Source organism: Struthio camelus, chromosome 11 (genome assembly GCF_040807025.1).
Source record: "Struthio camelus isolate bStrCam1 chromosome 11, bStrCam1.hap1, whole genome shotgun sequence".
In the NCBI taxonomy this organism is placed as follows: Eukaryota; Metazoa; Chordata; class Aves; order Struthioniformes; family Struthionidae; genus Struthio; species Struthio camelus.
The window spans coordinates 25,266,359-25,293,057 of NC_090952.1; the positions used below are offsets into that span (position 1 = coordinate 25,266,359).

Below are 26,699 nucleotides of genomic sequence, written 5' to 3' on the forward strand. Positions count from 1 at the left end.
CCACAACCACACGGCATGTGTTGGAGCCGCTGGGCTATAGCTATAGCGACTTAACGATGCCCCCATATTAATAGAAGGGCTCCTCAGCCTTACTGGTAAGCTTGAACAAGCAAAGAGCTAGGTACTGAAGGCCGCTCACGTTAATAAAAGTGCTTCCGTCTTCCCACTGCCCTTTTGTATATTATTCTGAGGAAACTCCAAGGACTTCTCCAAAAATTTTTCAGATAGTAATTAACAAAGTAACAACCAAAAAATAAAACATATCACCTGAAGGAAATACGACACCAAAAAAATTCATTGTATCAGTAAATCCGACCGCCAGTGGAGGATATATCAAACAGCGGTGAGCGTGTTGGCTACTGGAGTAGTGGTGGTAACAGAGAAAGCACACAAATGAAGTGACGATCAGAGCCTAATATCTGCAACACGGCTCCTCTGCTTGAGCTGCTCAGTGCCCCGGATGACGTATTCCACTTGCCGACAGAGACATTTGTGAAATGCAACTTTCAAACTAACTTTTCGAAAAGTTCAAATACATCGGCTCTACTTGCTTCACCCAGGTCAGACCTTGTCTCAGATTTAAAGGAATATTAGAGAATTTTTCCGAAAACAAATAACCTGGAAATATAAAATGAACCCCAAAAGAACCATGACGACGAAGGAAAAAAAAAAAAAACCCGAAGAAATGCAACCGCCTACAGCCTTGCCTGTTCTGCCTCCCCGACTGCTGCAATACGCCCTGACTGTACACAACAGCAAAGCCCTCGTCCTGCTAACACCTGCGTCCTTACGCACGCCGGCACGTACAGCCCTGCTCCCCTCTGCGCGGAAGCAGCTGTCACACTGACCGAGCGACTGCAGGCTAATGCCAACCCCGCGTTAATCTGGGCATGATAAGGACTTGCTTGGCTTTTACACCATCAAGCTGCCAACCAGGTTGAGCACGGTGGGCAAGATCTTCTGAAGCACGTGGGCAGGCAGAGATGAAGACAGATGTTACTAAATTTTCAAAAGAACACAGCCGGATTAGGAACTTGATTTCCATTGAGAAGGTTCTTGATCGGTTTTACGTATCTCTCTGCCTTTTTTGGTGTTAAAATACCTTTAAAAATGTATCCCAGTAGGCTAACATGAAATCCTTCAGTTGAACAGAAGGCACTGACACACAACAGTAGGCTTGAAATCCATCTCCGTATAAGTGAGCGCTTATATTTTCCCCGTATTCCTCTCCTGCTTGGCTGACTAAAAATGCTGCCTCCTTTTAACTAGAAAAGGGCATGAGACAATACCCTTTGGATTTTATTACTTCTATTTATCCTTTTGCTGTTTATTATGCAGTAATACATAAAAATATTAACATTACCATGTTACAATAGCCAACTAATAAGACTACGGAGACTATCATACTGCACTAGGCCTAGTAAAGTGGGCTCGCTACAAGAACAAAACACTTTCCCATTTGGCCTAGCAAACCTCATTAAAAAAAGAAATATTATCCCTATCATTACAGTGCCTTTTCCTACTCCCATGTAATTCAGCCAGCAGCTGACGGGTTTCTGATGGCACCACCAACACATCCTTTTCCCCAATACCACGAGCACGCACAGCCCATCTGTCCCAGGGCTTACAGCAGTGCTTGCTCACTGGCTATTTCCTATTTTCAGGCTTCCAGTGAGTCAAAGTATTTCCCCAGTCACGGGAACGTGTCACAGAGGAGCGCACACGGAGCGCTCTCGTGCCAGCCTCGGGCAAGCTCCAGAAGAGCTCTGCCATGAGCGCTCGCTCACTGGCAACCAGGAAAATCCTAGAGGACGAGCCAGCTCCGACAACCAAAGTGCACCAAGAATGCAGAAGATGGGCTCTAACCCTACAAGATACTGATAGTTAGGGTCAGTCAGTAAAAGAAATCAGGTTGCTCTATGAGCTGCAGAATTAATGACCCTCCTCTCAAGGTTTCCCATCCCGGTGCCCTCCCACTGCAATAAGCCACCTTCTCCTCTCCACAACTACCCTTGTCCCATACTACCAGTCCCCCCACATCTGCATTCCCTCATCTGTGTCTTCCACGCGTTCTCCTATACCACAACTTCTTCCTACATCTCCAAATCACTGGCCGGGAAAGAGCATCGGCATAGCTTGGGGCTGGCATGTGCTGCCAGTCGCCCAGCTGCTGGGTGCGTACTGACCGCCTGGAAGGTGTCCACGGGCTGACCTGCCACAGGGCAAACAGGACAAACACCTTTAACTTCTCTTTAGGCGGGGGATACTCTTTTGGGTCTCTCTGATTTTCACAAGGCCCTTAGGGACGTCACACTTCCAGCTACGTCAGTTTGCATTACAACCAGCCGGAGCTTGAAAGCTGGGGGAACCAAACAGACTGTGATTGTATAAAGGCTCGTAACCAAATGCAAGGACTTCTCCCTTCATTCTGTGTTGCTGGAATCACCTTCTGGAGAAACCTCCGAGGGAAGAGAAACACAAGCTCCCACTTCAGATCGGGCTGAGTCCAGCAGATGAACCCCAGGTCTTGCTCAGAAACGAGCACAGCGCCATCCTGGCTTTCCGTGCTGCGCAAAGCAAAGTGACGCAAGGAGAGGGCAGCGCTTGTGAAGAGAAACCGTTATGCAAGAAAACTTGCCATCTTGTAAAATTATCCTTTCCTCATCCGCATGGTTTCAGGCATTATATCCCCCACTGGGCTGTGCTTTAACACATTCACGACTCAGTCAGACATACATGATACTGATCACTGCTGGCAGCATGTATTAGGGTTATTTTATTCTCACCCTGTTTCTTATATTCTTCTCTAAGCATCTGCTATTTGCCAGTGTTGGAGACAGGATACCAGGCTGTCAGTAACTGTTATGTCAAGGAAACAAATGGACTGCTCAAGAAAAAACTGTGAAAAAACGAAGATGGCAAAAAAGAGAGAGGAAAAAGTAATCAGGGTGGAGTCATACAGAGTCCCAGAGATAAGGACAGAGGCTGCTAACTGAATATGAAATAGCAGGCTGAGCAATGAAGAAAGCAACGCACAGACCACAGACAACAGTTGGAGAAGGAAAGATTTTACTCCATGTTCCTGCTGGAAAGGAAGTAGCTCCAGAAAGGAGCAGTGGAAGAAGATGATCGCTTGAGTCAAGGAAAGACCTGGATGCCAGGCAGAATGAAAGGTGAGGAGTGAAGTGGGAGTGTTTAGGATGGACCACAAAGGTATATATTATACCAGCATTTTTAAGTGGCCAAGACGGTTATCCAGGTAATTATAGCCTCGGCATCAGCCCCAGATCAAAAGCACCGAATAGTTGCTAGAGGACTCAAGTGATAAGGAATAAAAAGAAAGTAACGAATGCCACCAGAAGCTCCCAAATGGATAAAAAGCATGGGGAAACAGAAGAGTGATCACACTCCAAATTCGTAATTTATCTTTGTCACGAGTGGCTTTCTGAATACCTCCACAGGAAAAGAAACCTGTAAGTCCCTCCTGGAAAATATCATCCAAAGTCCATCAGCAAATGGAAGGCAGTAGAGATGGTTGCAACTTCAGGGAATCCTGTATCTGCATATGATGGGAACCCCAGTCAGCCCTCTTGGATGATCCTGAAATGATCTGTAATACAATTATAAAGCAGGTTGAAAAGAGGCAGCTCTGTCAACATTGTGGACTTGTCTTTGGCATATGGCTCAGTGACACACCACATTGTGACTGTAAGAATACCATTATGTGAAACCACTACAGAACACTTTTAAAAAAGTCACTGATAATCAACAAGATGTAATTTTAATGAGGAACCATCAGTGAATGGAAATGCTTTTAACTGGGCCCACAGAGACAAGGTTCTTAGCCCAACGCAACTCAGCTCTGGCTTACGTGATAAACGTTGGCAAGCTCAGATGACTACAGCTGAACAATTCAGTCCTTCTCATAAGCCAGGCCCTGCCAAAAATCAAGCATTTTAACGCAGAAAAATACAAGTTTACTTGTCTGGGATGAAAGAATGCAGTGGTGAATGACTTACCCCACTTAGAGAGGGGTGAATTGTATGCTAGAAATCAGAATACATATAGGAGTCATGGCAGGCAACTAGAACATGAAGTCCAAGGGCTATGCTGTAGCTATGAGAGCTAAGGACGCCCTTGGCCATCTGAACAGAGGCGATTTCATCCAAGGTTACAAAGTTGGTGTTCTTTCCGCGTACAGTGTTAATGAGAATATTAGCGGAATACTGTGTTCTGCGCTCCCAGAATACCCAGCTCTGATGGCCGCGTTTCCAGAGGATATTGAATAATTAGCAGAAAAACACATGTGATTTAAGGGCCTGAAAAGAGATGTAATGATAAGAGTTTCAAGGATATGATCACTTTAGCAAAAAGAAGCCTGAACAATGATTTGACCACATGCGAAAAGATTTCTATTAGTAGCGGGCTTCTTAATTCAGTAGACAATGGCAGAAGAAGATTCCACACATGGAGCAAGGAAATAAACTCAGAATGGATTTAATTTCTCCGTCTTTCCCCTTTCCCCTTTTTTAAGCACCAAAACGAACTAGCCTTTGGACACTTCTGAGTCCCAGTTATCTGCACTCTTCAAATCAAGGCTGGTTCTGAAAGGGAGGAATTCCTGGAGGAAATTTTCCAGCCTGTGCTATCAGGTGGTCAAACTACATGATAATAACAATCATCAAAACTTAGAAATGCTAGACAGTATTTGCATAGCCATGACACACTGTTCAAATTAACGTTACCTTTTGCATTTGCACGCAACTTCAGAAAATACAGGGGACAATTAAAATTTTTAAAAGGGTAAATTACTAAGGCAGGAACCTTCTTTGATACAGATATATTCGCATGCATTCCAGCATTCAACTGATTTTACTGTCATAAGCCAAGCACATAACACTGGGGACCACAAAACCTAAAAATATAGGCTTTTCCAAATAGGACCCATATTAAAATTAAATCATAACTGTAGAGTTTCAGTGTTTCGGAAGACCTACAATAGCCCCCGTTAGAACCACTAAAACTACAGTCCTTCAGACAACAACGTCCGCAATAACTCTTTGCAAACTCCTATACACATTAAACTGGAAAATTAATATGCTTCTGCTATTTTTTTTCCTGCAAGTAATAGCTATTATAAAATCATATATGTCTGCCTACAGCTTCCTGCATGTTATACACACTGAAAAGGAAGATAGCTAGGCAGTCGTGGTCAAATGCTGCAAATCTTGGCATGGGAAAAAGCACTCCTGAATTCCACCTTTTGGCTGAAATAATAACCCGGCTGGGTAAATTCCAAATATATAACATGTGACAATGTCATACTACAGGTTTTCCCTCTACAATAATAACTCCCTCCATACGATCAAGGAGGTGGACGTGGCTGAGGAAGGGGCAGGGGCAGGCCAGGAAACGTACCCTGACACAGACGTTCCTCATCCGCTTCAGTCTCCAAACTGACACAGATTTTCCCAGTTCAGTTTCACCATAAAGCCTGGAATGTATACAAAAATACGTGCAGTACCTACCAAAGAGATTATATTTACAAGCCAGTAGCAACAGCAGGTCCTGGCTGCAGAAACACAAGGAGTTTCTGCTATTGGCAAGCAAAGGGGCAAACAGCACACACTTCACAGCTACATTTTATAATCCAGATTGATAAAACACTTCAAGTTCAGAAAGGTTGAGTTAAACCTGAAGGGTTAGATCCTCCGCAGTGCCTCTCATTTCCACCAAAACCCACAAAGGAGTCCAGAGCAGCCCAGCTGGAGCTGAGCATTTTGCTGAATGAGGGCTTAAACCAGCCGCCCTTGCTTGGTGGGACTCATCTCACCCAGCACTGCAGCCACCTCCACCTGAGCTAGTTACACAGACCCCCTCCACGTGGATAGAGAGGACTGGACATTCCTAGGCTGCGATTCATCTTATCTCACTGCAGACTTCTAAAATAAGAAGGGTGAATTGCTTCCTCTGAGCGCCTTTTTCCTCAGCCGTGATGAAAACCTAAACAACTAGCTCAGGTGTACATGTCTGCAGCGTCAGTCTAATCCCTGTCTGTCTTTCAGTGCCAGATAATTGCATCTGTAACGACCAGTGAGGTCTTCCCTAATGTCACTGCCTAAGAAACCAGCAGCTGGGGCAGAGGGTGAGACATCAACTTTGCCACTGCTTGAGCTGGAACCAAAATTAATTCTTAAGCTACCCAATATCTATGGCAAAACAAGATCAAAACCTGGTCTTAAAGGAACACAGCTGTCAGAGCCACACAGTATCTATCCTGTTCCCCAGGAGATGTAAGTAGTGATAGAAACATTTGCTTCCTAGCCTGAGATCAAACAAGGAGCTGCAGCAGCTTCTGTGCAACCTGAAAGCACAGATCATAGCCCTCAGGTGGAAACATTTTGGATGACACTGGGACTGGTTGCACTGTGTCCACTACTACACAGATCACAAGTAAACTTAGGGTGCAACAACCTCCCAGCTCTATCTGCTCATTTACCTATTGTGCAGAAACTGTACAATTGATACAATATTTATAGCAAGGAGAAAGTATTTCAGTGGTGGGAGAGATGATGTCATTGGTCTAATGTTTGTTGACTTAAGGATAAAATGTGCAATTCAACAGCTGAGGAACATATCATTTCTATTCACGCTGCACAACGCAGAAGCGTACATATTACAGTCCATGTCATCAGAACACAAAGGTAGCAAGATACTTGGACACATGCCATTACAACTCTGTAGTAAAATTACCGTCCCTTGAACATTTTATGATCTGCAATTACTGCAGGATTTGCATTGGGCTGATGGTTCAAATTAATCTGATTTTCAAAAATTACAGCATTTAATTAGGATTAGTAATAAAAACGACAGCATCCAAAAGAAAAGTAATACGACAGCATCTGCACTGAAACAGAGGAGGATCAGTTAGAATTTAACAATTATTTTTTTAATACTAAGAATGACTAACAACCAAAGAAAATAAGCTTCTAGAACAATAAATAACAGATAGCAGCTGTTTCACATCTTTGAGGTGAAAAGTAACTTAATATTCTTACACCTCAAAATATTTTTCCTTTGATGTGGTGGTGTGAGCCCTCTCTACAACAGTAGTCCCTTTCCATGCATTTTCTAAGCGATTAAATCCTGGCACTCCATTTTGACTTTTATTGCTTTTCTGACTGGTGAGAGCCATCTAATGATTCATCATTAAAGTAATCTTTAAGTAGCTGTGTTCCTATTTGCTGCTATATATATAAAATAGAAATTGCTCTTTGAATTCACCTCTAAAGTCAGACTCAATTTTTTGTCTAACAAGAATGGTATCTCCAGTCATCATCTGAATGCAGCAAAGTGAGAAAACCTTTTGCATAATATAAATATCTGCATTCACTAAGAGGAGGCTAATGCCACCACCTACTGTGAATGCATTTTATAAGTGGTACAAAGCCAGATAGATTTCAATTGCAGTAGCAGTCTCTTAAAGATACTCCAGTCACAACCAAAAAGGCGTATTTTTCTCTCTGATGCAATAGTTTCTGGACCACAGGCTTTCACCACCTGTAGATGGTTTACAAGCAGCATGCAAAGCATAAAAATGCAATGGTCACTGAAAGACTGCAGGCACCTGATTATTGCCTTTCATTTATTTTGCCACAGAATCCAGGGAAATCACTCCCTAGCAAATAGTTCCTGAAGATTCAGGTTATTCCCTTTGCATTTGTCCATTCAGTGCGCCACCCGTGACTCCTGCATAGCACACTACCGGCAGGCCGTTGAAGCGCCAGCACGGGAACTGCTGGATAAAGCCAGACCATTATATGGGGAAAAAGGTAAAACTCGCAGGGATACCAGTATTGCCATGGCCAGGTCACCGCTGGACCCAGGTGAACATCAAGCTCAGACCCATCTTGCAACCGAGCGACCAGGTCTCTGGAGGGACATCAGCAGCTCCCACCCACAGACCACGATGAAGGATGCCCAACCCTTTGTCTCCAACACGTGCAGTTTTGTGACTTTTGGACTGAGGAAGATGTTGGTACAGTTGCAGGGTCAAGCAATGTTCACTACCTCTACTTTTCTAAATCATGATTGATTATTTTAAAAGTTACCATTATTAATTTTAGCAAAGAGCTCTTGGCTTCCACATAATTTGAGTTTAATACAAAACTTTATTACTGATCAAAGAGGTTGTTTAAAAATAACTGACAGTTCACATATGCTGTTTCTGTTTCCTGAACAGATAGGAGCGCAGCTCTAAAGCACATATTCCCACTCACCCATTCAGACTGCATTCCATGTGAATACACTTCAACATTTTGCTTTTTTAGCAAATGGACTTTTTGAAAAAATGCACTTGCTGGAGTAGGATTGCAAAGATAACCAAAACAGCTGCCAGCAGACTAGCACCAAATTCATTTCGAATTTTGAAAGCCAGTTTGTGAGAAACATTTTGCTTGAATTCAGCCAGTTCTAATCACCATTCTGGCTGTATGCAATTAGCAGTAAATGGGATGACTACCATATAATTTTTCTAGTGTTCCCTGCGTTCCATTCCATCAGTAATTTGCTTATTTAATGCTCATCACGTTTTACAAGTGATCTCTCCAAGAAAAGTCATTCAGCTCGCCTTACACCAGTACTACCCTGATAAGATTCTACCGTGTGTTCGTACAACTATATTTGCACCTCTCTGAGTGAGCCCACGAGATTTTTCTCCTCTTTACGGGAGAAGTATATGTTGCTAGGGCACGCTGCTGCGCAACCCGACTGGTGCTCGAGAAGCAAGGGGTCCTCTTTGGCAGGGCAGAGCGCAGCACTCCCTCTGCAGACACCACCACGGTGGGCTCTCAGTAAGGGCTCGTTGGCTCCTATGCAGCAGCAAACCCACCAGACCTCCTCCTGCTCCTTCACCTCCAGCACGGAGAGCTTGCAGAGCAAGGTCTTCCGCACAGGCTCGCAAGGGAAGCTCCACAAATGGGCCACTCTTCCAACGAAGAGGTACTTTTCTTCCTGCCTGTGGGCCCAATTTGCTCTTATCATTAAAAAGGGGATTCTTCTCTAGCCTTCCTTCTGGGATGCAGCAGTGCTGACTGAAGCACCGGGGAAGTTCAGGAGGTGGTAATGAACGCTCGCACCACATTGTTCAAGGAGCAACACATTCCCATCGTGAAGCTGTGACTAAAGAACAACGACAAAAAAATTCGCAGGGAAGACAACAGATCTGCTCTTTTTTCCTGAAGAGTGCTGTTATGAATAACGTATTTGTTCTGCTACGGTGCCACATGAATACTTCTGAAACTGTTACCCAGCCATGGCACCGTTGGCTGCACTATCTCCATAGATTTGCAATGGCAGAAACGTGCACCATCCCCTTCGCGTGCTCCGAGCACGTAATCTGGGCAGCACCTAATAACGCACGGCTAATTTTCATTGGCAGGGTCTGGCTCGTGGGCTCAGAAGCCGACATGCAAACATACGTGCGCGTAGGTCAACCGTGAGAACTGGCAGCAAATAGGTATCAGTGCCCAAGACTGCTTTTCTGGGGGAACTGTCTGAAAACTTCCCTTTTCAACTTCACCTTTACGGAGTGGAGCTCCAAGTGGCGAGTGAGGTCTCATGACAACCCAAAAATGCACGCCCGGCTGGTGAAAAAGAAGGAACAGCATCAGCTGTTAGTGATTTTGTTAGAGACTTCTCAAAAAGGCACCTTCCTGAACAAGCCTAAGGACATTTGATGGAAGTGGCAGTTTTCTCTCTCCCGGGTATCAGTGCAAAGAAACCTTAACTAGCGGCTCCAGGTGGGAAAGCAGGTAGCAGAGATGAGCAAAACTCCCCTCCGCAGAGCTGGGAACGCAAAACACAAAAACCAGACCCGTACACAGACAGCTGCTAACACAGATTTCTCTCTCTGCTTCCAAATATCAAGATCAACACGTAGGATCTTAAAATTCCCTCTTCCTCAGGGAGCAACGTCTCTTTTCCTCCTTTCAGTGTAATTTCACGCCTTTGAAAAACACCACCTCCCTGCCCGCAGCGCTTTGCGTCTCCCTATTGCTGCCCTGTGTCCTCCCCACGTCGCAGGAGCAGAACGGAGGGACCTGTAGAGCACACTGTGTCCCCGCTCCCGGACCGAAGCGCAACCCAGCACGTTGCATCCAAACCCCTTTAAAAGGTCACTCCAGGAAGAAGCAAGTGCTCCCCAGTGCATCTCACTGAGCCCAAAACAAGTTTGTTCCCGTTACATGCAAACAACTTTATTGCCAGCGATGAGAGGTATTACTTGGGTATCCCTCGCCCTCTCCTGCCCTGCTGCACACACAAAACCCACCCACGCACAAACGTTTCTCTGTCTGGCTTTAGGTTGCAAATTAAACTCCTTTCCCACCAAACTATTTTTTTTTTAATGGCATAGCCCAGAGTGAGAGGAGGACTGCATCTCCCGACAAAGATCCTGGCACGCTGCATGGGGAGCAGCACCTACCTTGGGGAGCCAACAGAGCTGGCAGGTCAACATAATCCCTCTCGGATGCAGACGTTTAGCCCTGCTCGGACGGCTGGGACTCGGCTGCCGTGCCGGGCACTTCGGACGTGCCAGGAAAGCATCTTCTGCGAGCAGCGCCGCTTCTCACCGCCCCGACCTGCAGCAGCAGCCGCCTGCGAGAAGCGGCAGCAGTCGGATTGCTGCACATGTATCTCTGCAGATTATTCCCTGCTCGAGCGCGCGGCAGAAAGACAGATGCTCTTAACCCTCCGCGGGCCTGTGCCTCTGCCTCCGGCGGGCAGGGGGGAGCGAGCAGCTCCAGACACGCTGCGGCGAGGCCGGCGGCGAGCGAGCGGAGAAGCACCGGGCATCCTCCGAGAAGTCGTCCACGCCTCGAGTTAGTTGCAGTCACTTTTCACGCGGGAAGGCAGGCGCTGCCTGCAGCATCCCCGGCCGGGCACCGCGCGGCTCCCGGCGCATCACCTGCGGCAGGTCCCGGGCGCCGGGACGGCACATAGCTCACGTGGGGGCCCAGCTCGCCGGGCCCTACGGCTGGAGGCCGCGGCGGCGAGGAGGTGACGGGCGCAGGTGGCGGCACCGAGCCTCCAACCCGGCTGGACTCCTGCCTCTGGCGCCAGCCTCCGCGGCCCCACGGGCCGCCCGTCACCTGCGGGTGCCACGCGGCTGGCGAGCACGCACCGGGCGGCCGGCACGGACGGCGCCGAGCTTCGGCGCTGCTGCCGCTCGCAGCCTGCGAATGTGACTGGAAAGCATGGCTGAAAAAACACGCTACAATTAACGGGAGGGAGGGGGATACTATCGCTCTCCTGCGAGTCTTAAAGGCACATTGCTCACACGCTGCTGCGGGAGCCACCATCGCCCGCGGCTGCAGCCCGGCAGCTCCCCAGCTGCCGCCGGCGGAGGAGCCGGGGCCGGACCCCGTCCGGGCCGGGGCAAGGACACGGCGCCCGGAGCAAGGCCAGGAAGGGGCAGCCGGCGCGACACCCCGCACGAGGCTCCGGGAACGGGGCCTCCGTCGTCTCTGCCAGCACCAGGTCCCCGCGGTCTGGGGCGCTCCGGGGCTGGTGACCCCCATGCTCGCCCCGGGGCCGACCCTCTCCGGCACTCAGCAGGCAGCGACTGCAGGAGAAAGGGGCTTTGCTCTGTATAAACCATCCTCTCCGTAACACCTCTCCGACCCAGGGATTGGGAGGCAGTTAAATCTAAGGCGTTATGCAGGCCAATGCTGTGATGAGTTCGGCAGGTCTCAGACCGCTGCAAGGCCGGGTGCGGCAGCTGCCTCCCTCCTGCAGCCAGGCTGCAGCCCGCGTGCTGCACAAAAGCTGCACGTTCTCTTGCTGCCCTCTTTTATACGCCTTGTTTTACTCTGTTTTGTCCACAGTATATCATAGCTCAGATGGAACAAGGACAACCGTAACTCCTGCCTCTCTCAAGCACCTCCACACCAAGAATATCTGAGAACTTAAACATCTTCCAGAAGTCTGTGAAATGGGGAATTTACCCTACTAAAAATTTCTGCTTTTTCTTCCCCCAGTGGCAGGTGTTGCCATGTACAATACGCTTTTCTGAGCGGGATGAAGTTGTTCGAAGCCCTAGACCTTGTTACACTGCTTTTGTCACACGGAGTCTGATTGACACCTTTGACTCTCTAGGCCCATCAGAGGCACCCAAATTAACTTAACTGGTACCTTCCTCCTTTACAGGAGGGGAGCCATCACCAGCCCGGGCGTTTTGGCCTTAGCACGCGATGCCAACACGAATCGCTCTGGGGAAGAAGCTGTAACTTAAAAAACAGTCCAACTCCATGCTTTTCGGAAAAACAGCTGGCAAGAAAAGCTGCAGAGCTCATGTCGTTGACACGGGCTCAGTAAAAGGTTACCTGCGATGCAAACGTGCGTCCCAGCACAACTACCCGCTCTCCTGCAATGTCGGTACAGGGGGGCTATTAAAATGCGACTGCTTGATGAGAAGAGCTCAACACAAAAATCTCTGCTTCTAGGCCAAAGAGTGGCTTGTACAAGGATACCACAGGGAATTAGCTCCAATTTGTCTTTATTAAGTGCCGAGTGACTTAAAAAGGAGGAAGCCGTTTTGTCACCAGAGCTACCCAACATGCATAAGCAGCAATGAGCACGCCAGCAGAGACGCTTAAGGCTTTATACTGCTCAAGATCCTCCCGTGGGTATCAAAGATCAAATTTGTTTTACAGAGCATGGCTGAGGATTTCTCAAGTATAACGCTTCACAAACGAATCTGATTAGTATGCAAACCCCACGCGGTGACTTCCATCACACCCGTACAAGTATCTGTCCTGAAACGGAGCAGTCCCCTGTGGCCCGTTGAATAGAAATACTCTACTATGAAGAGGCGTTATTATTTTTTTAAAAGTGCAAGACATGATTGATCAATCAAAATCAAGTTCAGTGGAAAGGACTGCCTATTAAATTCATAAGCTCATATGCTAATTTGAGCTATTCCATCAAGTGGAACAGAGCGATTTGGTGTAAAAAACCCAGACTGCTACAGTCGCATCTTACTGTCAGCTGTGAGACCTGCCACTGAGAATTATGCCTCGGCGTGAGGGTAGAAATGGGCCGTAGTTAGCTGCAGAGAGTACATTATCCCTTTGGTTCAGGGCAATAAAAACTTCTTTTCTTTTTTTCATTTGAGTATAAGGGAGATATCATGCCGTGAAGTGTCATACTGTAGAAAGCTGAATCATTAAAGATGTCGACAAACAAAGGCGAGACCTGGAATTTACACTGTAATTGCACTAAACTCTATTTTCCACCAAAAATATATATTCCAATTAGAGCACGCAGCTCTTCACAGAAGGGAAAAAGTGCACAACAACCCTTCTCAATGGCTTTAAAGACATAAGAAATAAATGCAGGCCTAAAGGAGCCCAGCCACCGTTACAGTGATTTTAAAAAGGGAACCTTAAACAGCGCTATTCACAACTTCTAGAAACACGCTCTTAACGATATTGCTAAGTGATACCCGAGGGCCCATAACGCGAACTGTAAAGCTTTTTGGAACTCAAACCACGCCGAGGGCAGAAGTGGCCGTTTGGAGGGACGTTCCTAGCGTGCAAAATCAGCAAGCCATGCCTGCAACCGCAGGCGCGTTCAAGAGCGGCCCGCCAGGCAGCGCGCCTAAACAATTTTTCAGCCCCCTTTCGCTCCTGGAATACTAGCCCTAACGTCCTTGACGTTACAGATTGCCCAAACTTAACCTACCCTACTTGTGACACCGAACATTTGGCCTGCCTTTATAATTAGCAGCCGTGAATTACGCACACTACGGGGGTACATATGAAGGTTAATCCATCTTTCAAGAAACATTTTGCCCATTTTTTAGGGGACCTGCTGTTCCCAAGCTATGCGTGACCATCATAGTTGTGGAACAGGTTTGCACTTATAAATAATCAAATCATACCGCTATTGTCAGCACGTCCTTCAGATGAAGCATAGCAAAATCCCGAGAGATGGATGGAAACGGCTTCTGTATTGAAGTACAATTGTTTCAGGTTGGGTGACGAGGGGTGGCTGAAATTCTGTGCTTGTGCACTTCATGCACGGACGAGACTGCTTAGGGCAGCTAAGCTTCTCTTAAAAAGACACTTTATAGATGTTTACGGAAACTGTAAAGAGCCAGGCCAAATTCCGCACTCCCTACAAGCTGACAGCTATGAGTAAATCAAGGAGACTTTGGGATATTCAAAGCCTTGGCCTTCACTCCAGGGAGCCTGGCCACTTCCTCCCCTCCAGGTTGCCTAATAGAGCAGTTCCCAAACTTCTTGTGCCGCAGATCACTCCTCAGCTCTTCTTGTGGATCCCTACCAATAACCAGCCAGTGAGCCCTTGCTGTCACCCTTCTCCAGGTTGGAAACCACTGGCTTGAAAGCAAGGAGATCCCGGAGAGAACAAGCAGAGAGCTCGGCTTCAGGTACAACAGCAGGGTCACAGGCAGAGAACAATGGCACAGAGCTTTAACGGGCAGCTTTCTGGAGCCCAAACTCTCAGCAATGCCAACAAAAATAGCAATTAGAGAATATAATGTTCTCAACGCTTGCACACATATGAGCACGGTGGGCTGGCAACCCTGACACTTATTTACGTTGAGAAAACTTCAGAGCTTCAAAAAAGGCATTAGCATCCAAGCTGCATCGCCAGGCTATAGCACTTCATTGGGAAACATGAGAGGACCAGCTCGCAGTGTCCACCCAAGGCAACGCATGTGCATCTGAATGGGAATGTACCCGAGGGAAAACTAGGGACATCGGAGACTATAAATGTCCTTTCTAACACCATATTTGGAAGACATTCTTGTGAATGTCTTTTTTTACAAGCTGGTATAACTGTTCATGTGTCTTTAAAATCTCAGGGGGTTTTATCGGCATTTCTGTTGTGTTTGAAAATATTCTTTTGTATTTGGAAATTAGAAATTCACAGCTCTCCTTGTATCTGGGACTTAGAAATGGAAGTATTTGCACTCTGAGAAGGGTCTGCAGAATTAAATGAACACGTTGGCTCAGAGTCAAAAGGGCATGTTTGGACAACCTGGGGATTAGAAATTCCTCGCAGCTGTTTTTAAACAAGCTTGCCAGTTTAACCTTCATGGGGACTCCCTTTGCGCTTGCTAACATCACTCTTGATTGCTCTGAAATTTTTAAATGTGTTTGAAAAATACAACATTAAAATAGAACCACATTAAAAAAGTCACCAGGAAAATAATCCACTGTACTGTCACAGGCTTTTGGGCCGAATCCTATAAACGCAATAGGCTATGGGGTCTACAAGTACAAATCAGTTTACCCCAAAATGGAGTTCTTAAAGAAGAAAAGCCATCATTCCACAAGCAGGAGAAGACAAGGAGTTCATAATGGTTCAGCGACAAAACAAAGGAAACAATTGCTAATAAAAAAAAATAAGAAATGAGAAAAGGGCTCTGGTAATGCAGTAACGCGTGGCAAGGCCCAACAGCTGAGAACTGAAAGACAAATTCTCATAAAAATTAGGCACAGCAAGAACGATTGAACACTGGCACAAAGTCCAATGACAAGCAGCAGATCCTCCATCTCTTGGTGCAGGCCAACTGCAGCTAGAAGTATTTTGAGTGGCTAAGCACAGATCATAGCTTTACTGTTGGGATAAGTAGGTTGAATTGAGCTGCGTTATAAAGGAGTGAGACTACATTATTTAAACTTCCTTTCTGACCATATGTGCTGTGAACGGCTGAGAAGCAGTGGGAAGATCACGCTACTTTTAGATCTCTTGACTTTCCTGCTCCAGGGTCTGCCTCTCTCCCACTGAGCAAGCAGGGAAGTGTTACCTACTGCCAGTGGGGAGCCGGGAAGCACGCATTTGGCCTCCAGCTCTAGTGCTGGCACAATGAATTGCTCTGGACTAATTGTTTCACCTCACACCCCATCCTTTAAAATAGGGCTAACAATTCCACCCCACTTGGGAGGTGCATTGAAAATAAAGGTACCAAATAGACCCCGCTTGCGGCCAGCAGCAATGTCCTTGGCTCCAAAAGCCACAGAGGTCTGTCTCGGCAAACCTGATGAACGAGGTCTGTGGACAAAGCACTGTTAGGGAACCATTCTCTGTATATGTAATACCCTGATATAAGACTGCTGGGGAATGTTAAAGTGGCAAAGGAACAGCAGGTGTCTTCTTGGCGGTCCCGAATTTTATCAAAAAGCTGGAGACGAGAAGAACATGGAAAAGACCAGATTCTGTCTCTGGGAGGTATAAATGCTGCAGAGATGCTGTGAACACAGCTCTCGTAGAAACACTGCAGTTGGTCTCCCTCATGAGCTCATGCACCATCAGCGCAGGAATCAAAGCTGCACGAGTTCAGGACCCCAAAGTCGTGCAAGCACGCCAGCGTTTAGCAGCACTGCGAGACTCACCAAAGTCAGAGCAGGCCTTCTGGCATCCTTCCCCACCTCGTGTCCCTTCCGCTCCTGGTTTCCCGGCAGTCTTCAGAGGCTTTTTCCTACCACCTGGCTTCTCCAAAGCAGCTCATGCGTTCATCCATACGTCAGCAGCAGTCTGATACCAGGAGAGCAGGATGCGTGTGGGCAACCAGGGTATTCGCCAGATACCTTTCAACAGGAAGGAATTTAGATTTTCCACAAAACTACAAAACCAATGAGGGTGTTACCCCAGAAAGGCGGTACTGTAAACACTGCAACACACACAGTTTAAAATACTACACTGGAAAACTGTGCAATGGGCACAGTTTCCAAAGAAAGGACCCAGTGCTGTCGCAGGCACACATGCCAGAGCCCACAGCTCGTCCAGGCAGCAAGCTCCACTCCTCCTGCCTTCAGTCTGCGCCTGGGCCCCATGCCTGTAACAAGGAGTTCCCCAAACACTTCTTAACCTTCTGGGATTATTTCTAATAAAATTCTTCCTTCCACCAAAAATCTCATAAAACGTTCTATCCAAGCTTCATTTTTTTTATTTATGCACAGTTTACGCATTTATGGTTTTGGAAGCAATTCTAAAAGAATTCTAGTGCCATACATTTGCAAAAATTTGATCAAATAAATCTGATTTCCCTCTGAGGGGCTACGCTCAGCAACTCAGAAACAGACCTGTCAAGCCCACACTCCAACCATCAGATTCTCTCCCCAGCTTACTCTTCCACCCCTTACACGCCATCTCTCTCTGCCGTGCACTCACGGTGCAATCGCCCAGCTTTGCTTTGCCTGGCAGTCCCTCTGCTGTACCCTGACTGTCACTCCCAGAAGCTGCAACCCTCCTCTGCATCCCTCCCTCATCCAAAAAGGGAAGGAGGAACGGACACAGCAAGAAGGGGAGCACTTTGCAAAGACGAGCACAACTGCCAGCAAGCACACCTATGTGTCCCGTCGTGTCACCCTCGCTGCTGTTCACCCACACGGGCGCCAGGCACGAGGCCGCAGGGATGCTGCAGCTGCTGCCCCAGCTGCGGGCTGCGGCGACGAGCCAGCGTGTCCCAGCTGGCCGGGAGAGCAGCCCTCGCCTCCCCGTGCCCTTGCAGGACGCTCACTGGTGCATTGCAATTGCTCGGCCTGAACCTGTTAATGTAAGAGCACTAAAAAGCTTTATCTGAACAGGGGCTAGACAGAAAATGACTAAGAAGCTTTTGGCAAGGTGGGGTGAAACCTGTCATTCATTTTAGCAGTGAGTGACCTAAAATATATACACACATTGTCCTTTACATAGGGACTGGGTTTCTCTACAGTCGCTTTAAAAATGTCATGCTAGCTCCACCTAGCACATTGAATGCTTTATACTAGCACCGGTGAATCATTCAGGATTAAGTACGGTCATTTTTGTTCAGTTTGATCAACTGGTTATTTTTTGCAATTCAGACTAATGCTTCCATTTAATTCCTTTCACAAACTCCCACGGGAAAAAACATGGCCTTCAACTAATCTCTCCTAAGGGTACATTTACTAAGCATGCAAAGATTTTACAAATAACCGAGGGGGAAGACAACACTTTGTTAGGTATCACGTGTATTTTAAAAGTCCATTAGAGCCCTCCAGATTTATCATGCTACCAGAACCCAGATGGATATTTAATACAAGCACAATTTTAAAGGTCAGTGCAGAAATCCAGCTGACTGATCCAAAAGTGCCTGGACAGCAGAAGTGCTCAGACTATGCCCACTCCTTGCAAACACTGCCTAATGACCCATACCTTGGCAAGCTCTGCGGGTCCCAACTAGATCAATATTATCCCATAAAAGTTTCTTCTCAGCAGCTAAGCAGCACAGCCACCGAAATCAGATTCCTGGCATTCTAATTCCGAAGGAAAGGCAGCCATAATACCATTACTACAGGCTGCATAATTTCTTGCAATTGCTGATTTCTTTTTCTAAACTTAGATAAAAGTGGCGATCCAATCGACAAGCACTATTTTTGACAACAGACAAAATAAGGAGGAGTTTGGAGAAGACATGAGAATGAGGTGTGCCACTCACTCACCTACAGAAATCCAGGAGGGGTTACTGTGGCGTCCAACTGGACAACTTCCCTTCGAGCAGGGCTAACGAGGGTAACGCTACTGGTAATTGCCTTTAAAGTAACAGTTGGGCGAGTAAGGAAGCGTTGCTGAGGGCTGGCCCGGTGCCACAGACGTGCTGTGTGCTGTGCTCAGTCGCTCAGATGGAACTGGATTCTTGCTGAGCATCCAAATGTGAGTAAGCAAAAGATAAATCATTCAGGGAATATTTTCCAATGTCTCTGTCACAAGGCGAACATTTTCAGAGAAAACGTCACTATCATTCAAATGGCTGATCTTATGGGCCAGACGATGACGTCTGGGACATACTCAGAGAGAAGCCGGGAAAGAATAAATTAGTAAAGGTCGGGAAAAGCTAAGGGCACCCTATGAAGATGGCGTCCTTAACTTGCAGTCCCCTTTTGTGGGCCTGGGGCTTTATGGTTCAAGTAGTACCTGTAGGAGGAAGGCCTTAAGAGAAATCCCCTTTTCTGGTGCAACTCTTTCTCTGGGGGAAAGGAATAAGGATCAGGTGTAAATGGGGATGCCAACACACTGCTCCGGGGACAAGGGAGATGCTGCCTCGTTCCTGTATGCAGCACAGGATCCTGTTGCCTCCAACATCTAGCAGCACGCTACACTGCAGTAGCCCCGGGCAGAAGGAAAGCCCACGGGCTCTCCCGTCAGAAGCATCGTTTCACTTCTTCTGTGACAGACATGACTGCAGTTGCGATGTCTCAGATGTGCCTGGAATAGCCCCTATAACAAAAGAGGGACAGGGCAGGGGCATCCAGAGGACAACCTGAGTAGCCAAACTCACACGGCAACCCTGCTCACTACCAGGTTCAAGCTCTTTTTAAGGCTAAATTGTGGATCTGGGGACACATAGCGACATGTTCAGAAACCCACAGGCAAGGGGAAAACAGTGGGGAGAAGTTGCTTGGATTTGGGGGAAACAAAGGCTAAAGCAGATGACTCTGTAGCCTTTTGCAATTGCATTAGCCAAGAGAGGCAAGGCATAGCAACAGACACGGAGGAAATGCAAGGAAGGGCATCAGACATCAGTGGCTCAAATCCACAGTACAGCGCGTTGCCCACAGAAAACATGCTCTTCTTTACATACCTTACTAGCAATCTGAATTACTGATTTTTTGTGTTCAAATTTGAAAAAACTAACCAAATATGAAAAACAATTTTGAAGATTAAGCCTTCTGCAGAGATAAGGAAAAGAGCATACTCGGACCTTTGTCCCAGCACTAAACAACACAAAAAAAGCCACAGGATCACAGTATACTCAACCGACACAGATTTAAGATGACAGTCCCAGGCCTGAAAGTTGCACTCCCCTTCCTGTGTGGGAATACTGTTCGTGTTTTGCAAATGCGCTGCCGCTGCGCTGTACACACTTGGAGCAGCCTGAGCGCATATGCTTGTGTGGCTTTGGGCCCACATGGAGACACGTGCCAGTTCCACTAGGGCAAGAGGTGCTAAGTGAATCTGCATGCAGATGGGGAATATGCATAAGGGTGCAAGCGCCAGCTCTTTGGCAGGAGGCTGCTCGGCTGCGAGGGTGATGCCATGTTGACAGCAGATGCTGCTGACACCTGTTGATGGGTACAGCACTCTCCTTTTAAAAGCACTCAGCCGTGGGAGGCAGGGAACCATGGGGCTTATAGGCACTTAGGGGAGAGAAAGGGATAATTGCTTCCCATGTGCCAGCGGGCAATTTTATGAAGACAGAAAAACGTGTGTTGCAAGGCTGGACACAAGGGAATCTGTAGCAAACAGCACCTGAACCGAAGACAAGGAAACACCAGTCTGAAGCTGCAGGACCCAGAGTGATGGACCTCATTGCACTAAAAGGATTTTCATGCGCAGCAGAGGCCAAGTAGAAAATATTAGACCCTGCAAAGTTTCAAAGGGAGCTGGGTTTAGCAGAGAGACATGGAGATTACTTAACATGAGCCAGGCTAGGGGCTGAAATAAGCCATCTGAAAAAAATCAGGATTCAGGCTGTGTAGACAATAAGGAGAAAGAAAGAACGCTGCCTTTCTGAACAGCCTGGCTGGGAAGCTGCATGCAAACTGCCCGTGACTCCAATTGCTACCCGAGCTTACTGCCACTGTCCCTATAACGCACGCCTGCTCTTCCCCAGAAGCAGCACACGGGTATGATCAGATTTTACAAACCTGGGCTGTGACTCTAGCACCAAACAAAACATGTGGCCAGCAGGTCTGCTCTACCTGTATGTTAGTAGCGAGCACCTTACTTCTTTCTAAAGAGCTACTTTTCCTTGACTCAGTTTGCGCTTGACAAAATGAGGCTGAAGACAAATTTGTGTTAGGGCACCCACACTGTGCATCGCATTCCCTTGTTTGCTGCTGCATTCATGTTAATATACCCTTCATTTACTGTACAGTATGCCAGTCATTATATTATTTTATACGTGAGCTGATTTTAAAAGCCCACTCAGAGGCTGCTGCAAGCCAGGATGGTGGTGTTCATTACATGTTCTAGATCCTTATTAAAAAGGAAACCCCAGATTTCAGAAAAGCACTTTTTTTCTTCAAAACTGTATCAAACAAACGCCCTAGCTAATTGTTGTCTTCTGACCGAGTTTCAAGACTCAGCTTGTTTCACGCCACAGACGCATAAAAACAAAGCAAACGGTTCTCTGAAAAACCTGTCTGCTGCCTCTCATGTTCTAAACTGCTTTAGTCCTTTCACTGAAACCGTCCTGTAAAATAATTCCAGCCCGCAGGGAGAGACTAAATAGAAAAAACTTTTAACATGCAAAATTCAGAAAGCAACAGAAAAGAGCTTTTAGGAATGGCCACCTCAGGCTGGCCCTACCAACAGCTTTTGCAAGTCCCCCAGCTCCAACTGTACTCACATACAGTTGGCTGCATAGTTTTACATACAGTCTCTTATGCATCATGATCTTATCAGAGCACTTTCTAAAGGAAATGGTAGAATAGACTTTTTTGATCGTATAGAGTGCTTGCTTTGAACTGCAGTGCTTTGCACTGCACCCAGTGAATCAGTTAATCTAATGTACTGAAATCTACTGTCAAATGAAGCACAAAGCAAAACGCTTTAATAAATGCATGAATGGAATGAAGATCAGCTGCCCATGAAAAGCATATTGTTCTTACTTTAAACTGGTAGGTTTTCTGAAACTCACACAACAATGCATCTAACACACTCAGACACAACTTTTTAGATCTCTTTTCTTCCCTAGGTTCATTCCTTCAGCTAAGGCTTGCTATTGTAAAGACCACAGCGCATCTTACTAGCAAATAATAAGCTAGCAAATCACTCTGCAATGCATTTGACTCCACAGGTTAACCACAGCAAAAGCCCCTGCATTTTGCCATAACTAACAAAGAAAGAAAAGTACATTTTGCTCACCTTTGGCTTTTATCAATTAAAGTCAGGCAGGATGTCGGGTGTTGCTGGGTTTTGTTTTGTTTTGTTTTAACTGTCCAGCCAAACAAGATTTAAGACCCTGAAAATAAAGCTGTAGGATACCAGCAATGTTGGAATTACAGATTTCCATCAGTCAGGGACTGTTTTTGGAAACAAGTCTCAGTCTGGTAGGGTAGACACCATGCCCAGACAAGTTGTTTTTCCCAGGGTGAGGACATACTAGTAGTACTCTAGCTGCTCTGACCTTGTGATTTTCCCAAACACAGGCAGTTTGACTGCATAATTTGTAGAACATCTCAAGAGACAGATTTTTTCAAAATTAATCCCTATAAGAAAGATAGATCCATATGGATCAGCAGAATCTAAGAACCTGAAGAAACCAGGGCTGTTGCTAAACTTAATACAAACTCCAAGAAAACAGCACTTAAAATTATTACCATCTCTACTGTGAAGATAATCATTCCCACTAAGATGTTGCAACCTTTTGCAAAGCATGTGATACTTGCAGCACTTGGCAGTGGTCCAGTCTACTATCTGTATTTTTCTAAGACACCACCCATAGGATTGCAGAAACACAAGGGACAGGTAAAAATAAAACAATTAACTTACGCAAATGAAATGTCTGCATTCTTTTTATATGATTCATGTCCTGTACTGCCTCTTGGCCTCCACATGTGTCATAAATCAATGAAAGGGGAGAGTAAGAAAAGTAGAGATACACAGACAAGTTGAGGACTAATATTCAAGTCCTTCTGAGGAAGGCAAACAAACCTAGTAAATGTAGTCAGCTTTGCGTTAAGAAGAGAATAGGAATGTGAAAAATATCAGCCACCCAAAATAATGGAAAAACCCAACAACAGTAACTCTAACTCTGGTATTTATGTGAGAATAAGGTCCAATTATGTCATGACAGGAGTTACTGGGAGCAAAGCCACCTTCAATAAGAGGGAGATGAGGAAAAGGAACCTTCACATCTCAAATGCTTGCTGTACCACACAAGAAATTTAACCTACTCATTAAAAGGGAAGAAATGAATGAATGGGTGAAGGGAGATCTACAACACACACTTTAAGCAAGCGGAGAGGTGGAATAGCAACTCCATTGACTTCATAAGGAGTTCAGCAACAGCGAATCCAGCTTCAGAGCTCTCTGCGACACCTTGTACAGCAAAAGGGAAGCAACAAACCCTAAAAGGCAAGACTCCATGTTCCCTCCCCTGTTCCAAGCCACAGCTACCTCATTGTGTCAGGCTGCAGTGATTATCACTTGACACGACTGTTGGAAGCTCTACTGGACAGCCACGTGGCTCTCCCTCGTGTCCATGCTTTATCCGTATCGTAGTTCTGGAGCAGCATGCTTGCTTCTTGACGCCTAGGGCCACATCCAAGTTTTTAGCTGAAAGGTTTCTCCTACAGGTCAGGTGCAACCCAGAATTACGGTGGAGGAAGAGCCAGCCCCGCAGCTGTACGGATGGTCCTGGGAACCTGGCAGGGGCTTTGTGCAGTGGTGGTGTCCAGAGAGCAAGATGTCCCAGTGCTTTTCAGTTGGACCATGCGACCATGAGGTACCAAGCCCTGTTAACATCAGAAAAGGGCACAACAGTTATGAAGAGAACCAGGAACTAGGACATACCGATAAATTCAGTAAAACCATCGTGAAAACACAAGAGCTAAGAGCTGAGCAAGCCAGACAATGCTTTTTCCTCCACACTGTCATGGCTGAGGGCTTAAAGTCTGTCAGAACTTCCTCTGGGAAACCCTTCATAGATACACTGAGAGCAGTGGGAGAGCAGGGAATCAGTCAGTATTTAATAATTTTATTACTCAATACCATATGAAATCAGTAGAAAATTACAGCTACATTTGAAAAAAAAAAGTGCTTTTCTTTTGCATTAACAATCAAAATAGTTTAAAGCATTTTGAAACATGTTCTTTTTTAATATTTAAGAGAGACGCACCTTGTTAGAGCTGTGGCAGAATCTCAAGGACACTCCAGCTAGAGGAGAGCTTCCAGAAATACTTCTGTTGCCAGCATCAAAAGTTTTCTTTTTCCCATCTCACTTACTTTTTCTCTTTCAAATCCAAACCATGAGCAAATATGCAACTGCACTGAAATCATTAGCACCACCCACCGGGCAGATCTGTTTGGCACTGTACACTCACTCTCCCAAAGACAGACAGTTGGAGACTGTATCTGGGCCCCGAGAAGAAGGCGTGCAAAGCACCAACAGGCTTACACTGCACAAGCCGCACAAACTTTCTAACTTTCTTCCATGAGAAAGACAATTTGAAAAGGAAGCCCAGGAGCATGTTTGGTTTTAGCCCCTCTATTATGTTAACAAAGCAACTACTGGAAGGCTGCACGTGTATCAGGAAGTTCACGTTTTTAAAAGAACAGTGGAACATGAAAAAAAGAAATTTAGAAGTAACTAAAAACATTGGGAAGGCAAGGAATATGCTTTATAGTGAGAGACCCGAAGAACTCTATGATATTCTCTCCTCATGCTCCAAGGTCTGACCAGTAACATAAACTTAGCTCTCCCAAAGAGCTGGCAATTCACCTGCCTTTGCCTCTATCCCGCGAGGAGGGGAGCAAGGCAGTGGTACCCCTCACAAGTTCATTTAATTGGCAAATGCCTGAGGTTTTCTACCGATCTGTAAATGCACTCTGAATCTAATAAAACCTTCTACATCAGGACTGGAATATTTCATAGACTGCAGTTTTATTTCATTTCTTATTTACTTGACTACTGCCAAACAAGAAGATATTCCATGAAAGCTATTACAGCCCTAAGCGTGATATGAACTGTTGACAACATATCGTGATATAGCTATCCCACTATTTACTTCTCAGTGAAGGTGATTACTTTGTTTCACAATGAAGGTGTTTGCTTTGTTTCAAATATTCTGACCGGAGACATTCTGCTTCAGAAACATCTCTAAAAACATACACAGGAGGAAATATGACATATACAACATCATCCCTTTGATATCTAGAATTACTCCCGCAAGGAATTGTCTGTTGCATTAGAAAAACACTAAACACCAAAATAGATTTTTTTGTTTGTTTACTATTTCTTAAACTCCACTTTACACTGTGAAGGTATAGACCATGTGATGATCACAAATTGGTATTATACTGTTGCTTAAAAGAAAAAAAGAGCACCAACAAAGCATGCTGAGACGTACATAGACGATGTTCATAGGTGAGCAGTAGAAAGCAATCCTTTCATACTGTTCAAGAAAAGCCTCAACGAGACCACCCAGACCTCAAGAATGAGGGATCAAGGGGAAAGAGCTTGGAAGAAAGCAACAGAAATAATCACAAACGTAAGAACCAGAACGTATCAGGAAAGACTGGAAAAATAGGGGTTGCTTCACTGGGAAGAGAGAAGACCGAGAGGACTACAACTGTCCTGCTTGTTAAAAAGTGCCACGTGATATTCAGGCAGGAGGGAATGGCTCAGAGGGCCGAGGGCTGCTCCCTGCCCTGATATATCGGTGTTTCTTCAGAGGTGTTTGTCTAATTCAACCTTTGTTGATGAAAGCTCTACAGTGTCCCTAGCAATAAATTCTGGTGCTTTACTACTGCTCCCTTAGGAAGTTTTTCCTAACACAAAACTTAAATCTTCCTTGTCACAACAGAAGACCTCTCTAGAAGGAGCACAGAAATGAGAGCATCTCCTCCGCTTCAGAGCGGCAGTACGGTCACACCTCCCCTCCCTTTTCAGTTCTTTAGGCTAAACAAGTCCAGTTTGTTCAGCCTTCCCTAACGGTCATATTTTCTAGTCATCAGCCAGCTCACGTCGCTCACTTCCAGACCCTTTCCAGCTTGCTATCAACCATCTGGAAGCACAGTACCCAAAACTGGACTGTTAACTGGACTGAACTGCTATCTTCTAGGCTACTTTTCCAGTTTTCCGCCCAGCACAGCACTTACCTGTTTCACAGTAGCAAAACACCAGGAGCTCAAGCTCAGCCATCACCCTCTCTGCTCCTCCAGCCCCAGTCTCTGGGACAGCTGTCTCATCAACCTCACAGGCCTGCTTTTGTGCAGCTGATCGTTATTGCCCCAGCCTAAGGTCTGGTGCCCTGCTAAACCACATCCTCTTGATTCAGACCATATTTCCAATTGCCATGACAATTTTGGTTTCTGACTTTATTCCCCAGCATACATATAGTCCCTTCCAATAGATTACTCTCTGTATTTGTAAGAACAGAGGACCAGGTCAGATATTAAGATGATCGTTCTGACTAATTATAATTAAGGACAATAAGGATCCTGTGCAAACTCCTCCTTAGAGGTCCTTTGGAAAAGGCTAGAGAAACTTCTGTTGAATCTAGATACAGTTGACTACTTGGAGTACAGGGGCGGATGGATGACCTGTGGAGAGCCCTTTCAGATGTATTTCACAAGGACATGAAAGCAAGGAGTCTTGCTCCATTCACGCATTCATTTAATATCTTGATGATCTGTGTCAGAGTGACAACACACTGTGTCCAGTAGCGACAGCTGTCTCATCAGCAAACCAACGCTCCAAGCATCAGTGGACCCTATGGGAATGGTGGATGGAGTGACAGTCTTTGTCTTTATGCTCTAAAGGGCTCCAAAACGTCTCTGAAAGCAGCATCAGTTCTCAAGAAAACCAGAGGACGAGGAGGCTGGATGCTGCTTCCAGGGAGCACTCAACCAGTGTTTGCAGATGCAGGCGAGGTTCCCTCATGCTTCCACATCCTTTAATACTTGCTCCCCGCTCCCTG

General features: G+C 46.1%; 1 protein-coding gene across 5 annotated transcripts in view; it reads right to left on the bottom strand.

Moving 5' to 3' along the window:
- The window catches only part of HTR2C (5-hydroxytryptamine receptor 2C), a 358,087-nt gene that overhangs the window by 222,869 nt on the left and 108,519 nt on the right, over positions 1–26,699 (bottom strand). For 3 of the 5 annotated variants that reach the window (XM_009684929.2, XM_009684922.2, XM_009684924.2), the window contains exon 1: positions 10,484–11,092. The gene's annotated coding sequence lies outside the window, so the exon portion shown is untranslated. Of the gene's footprint in view, positions 1–10,483; positions 11,093–23,175; positions 23,514–26,699 lie in introns of those variants that run through there. The other 2 variants (XM_068957108.1, XM_009684923.2) reach the window with 1 other exon arrangement.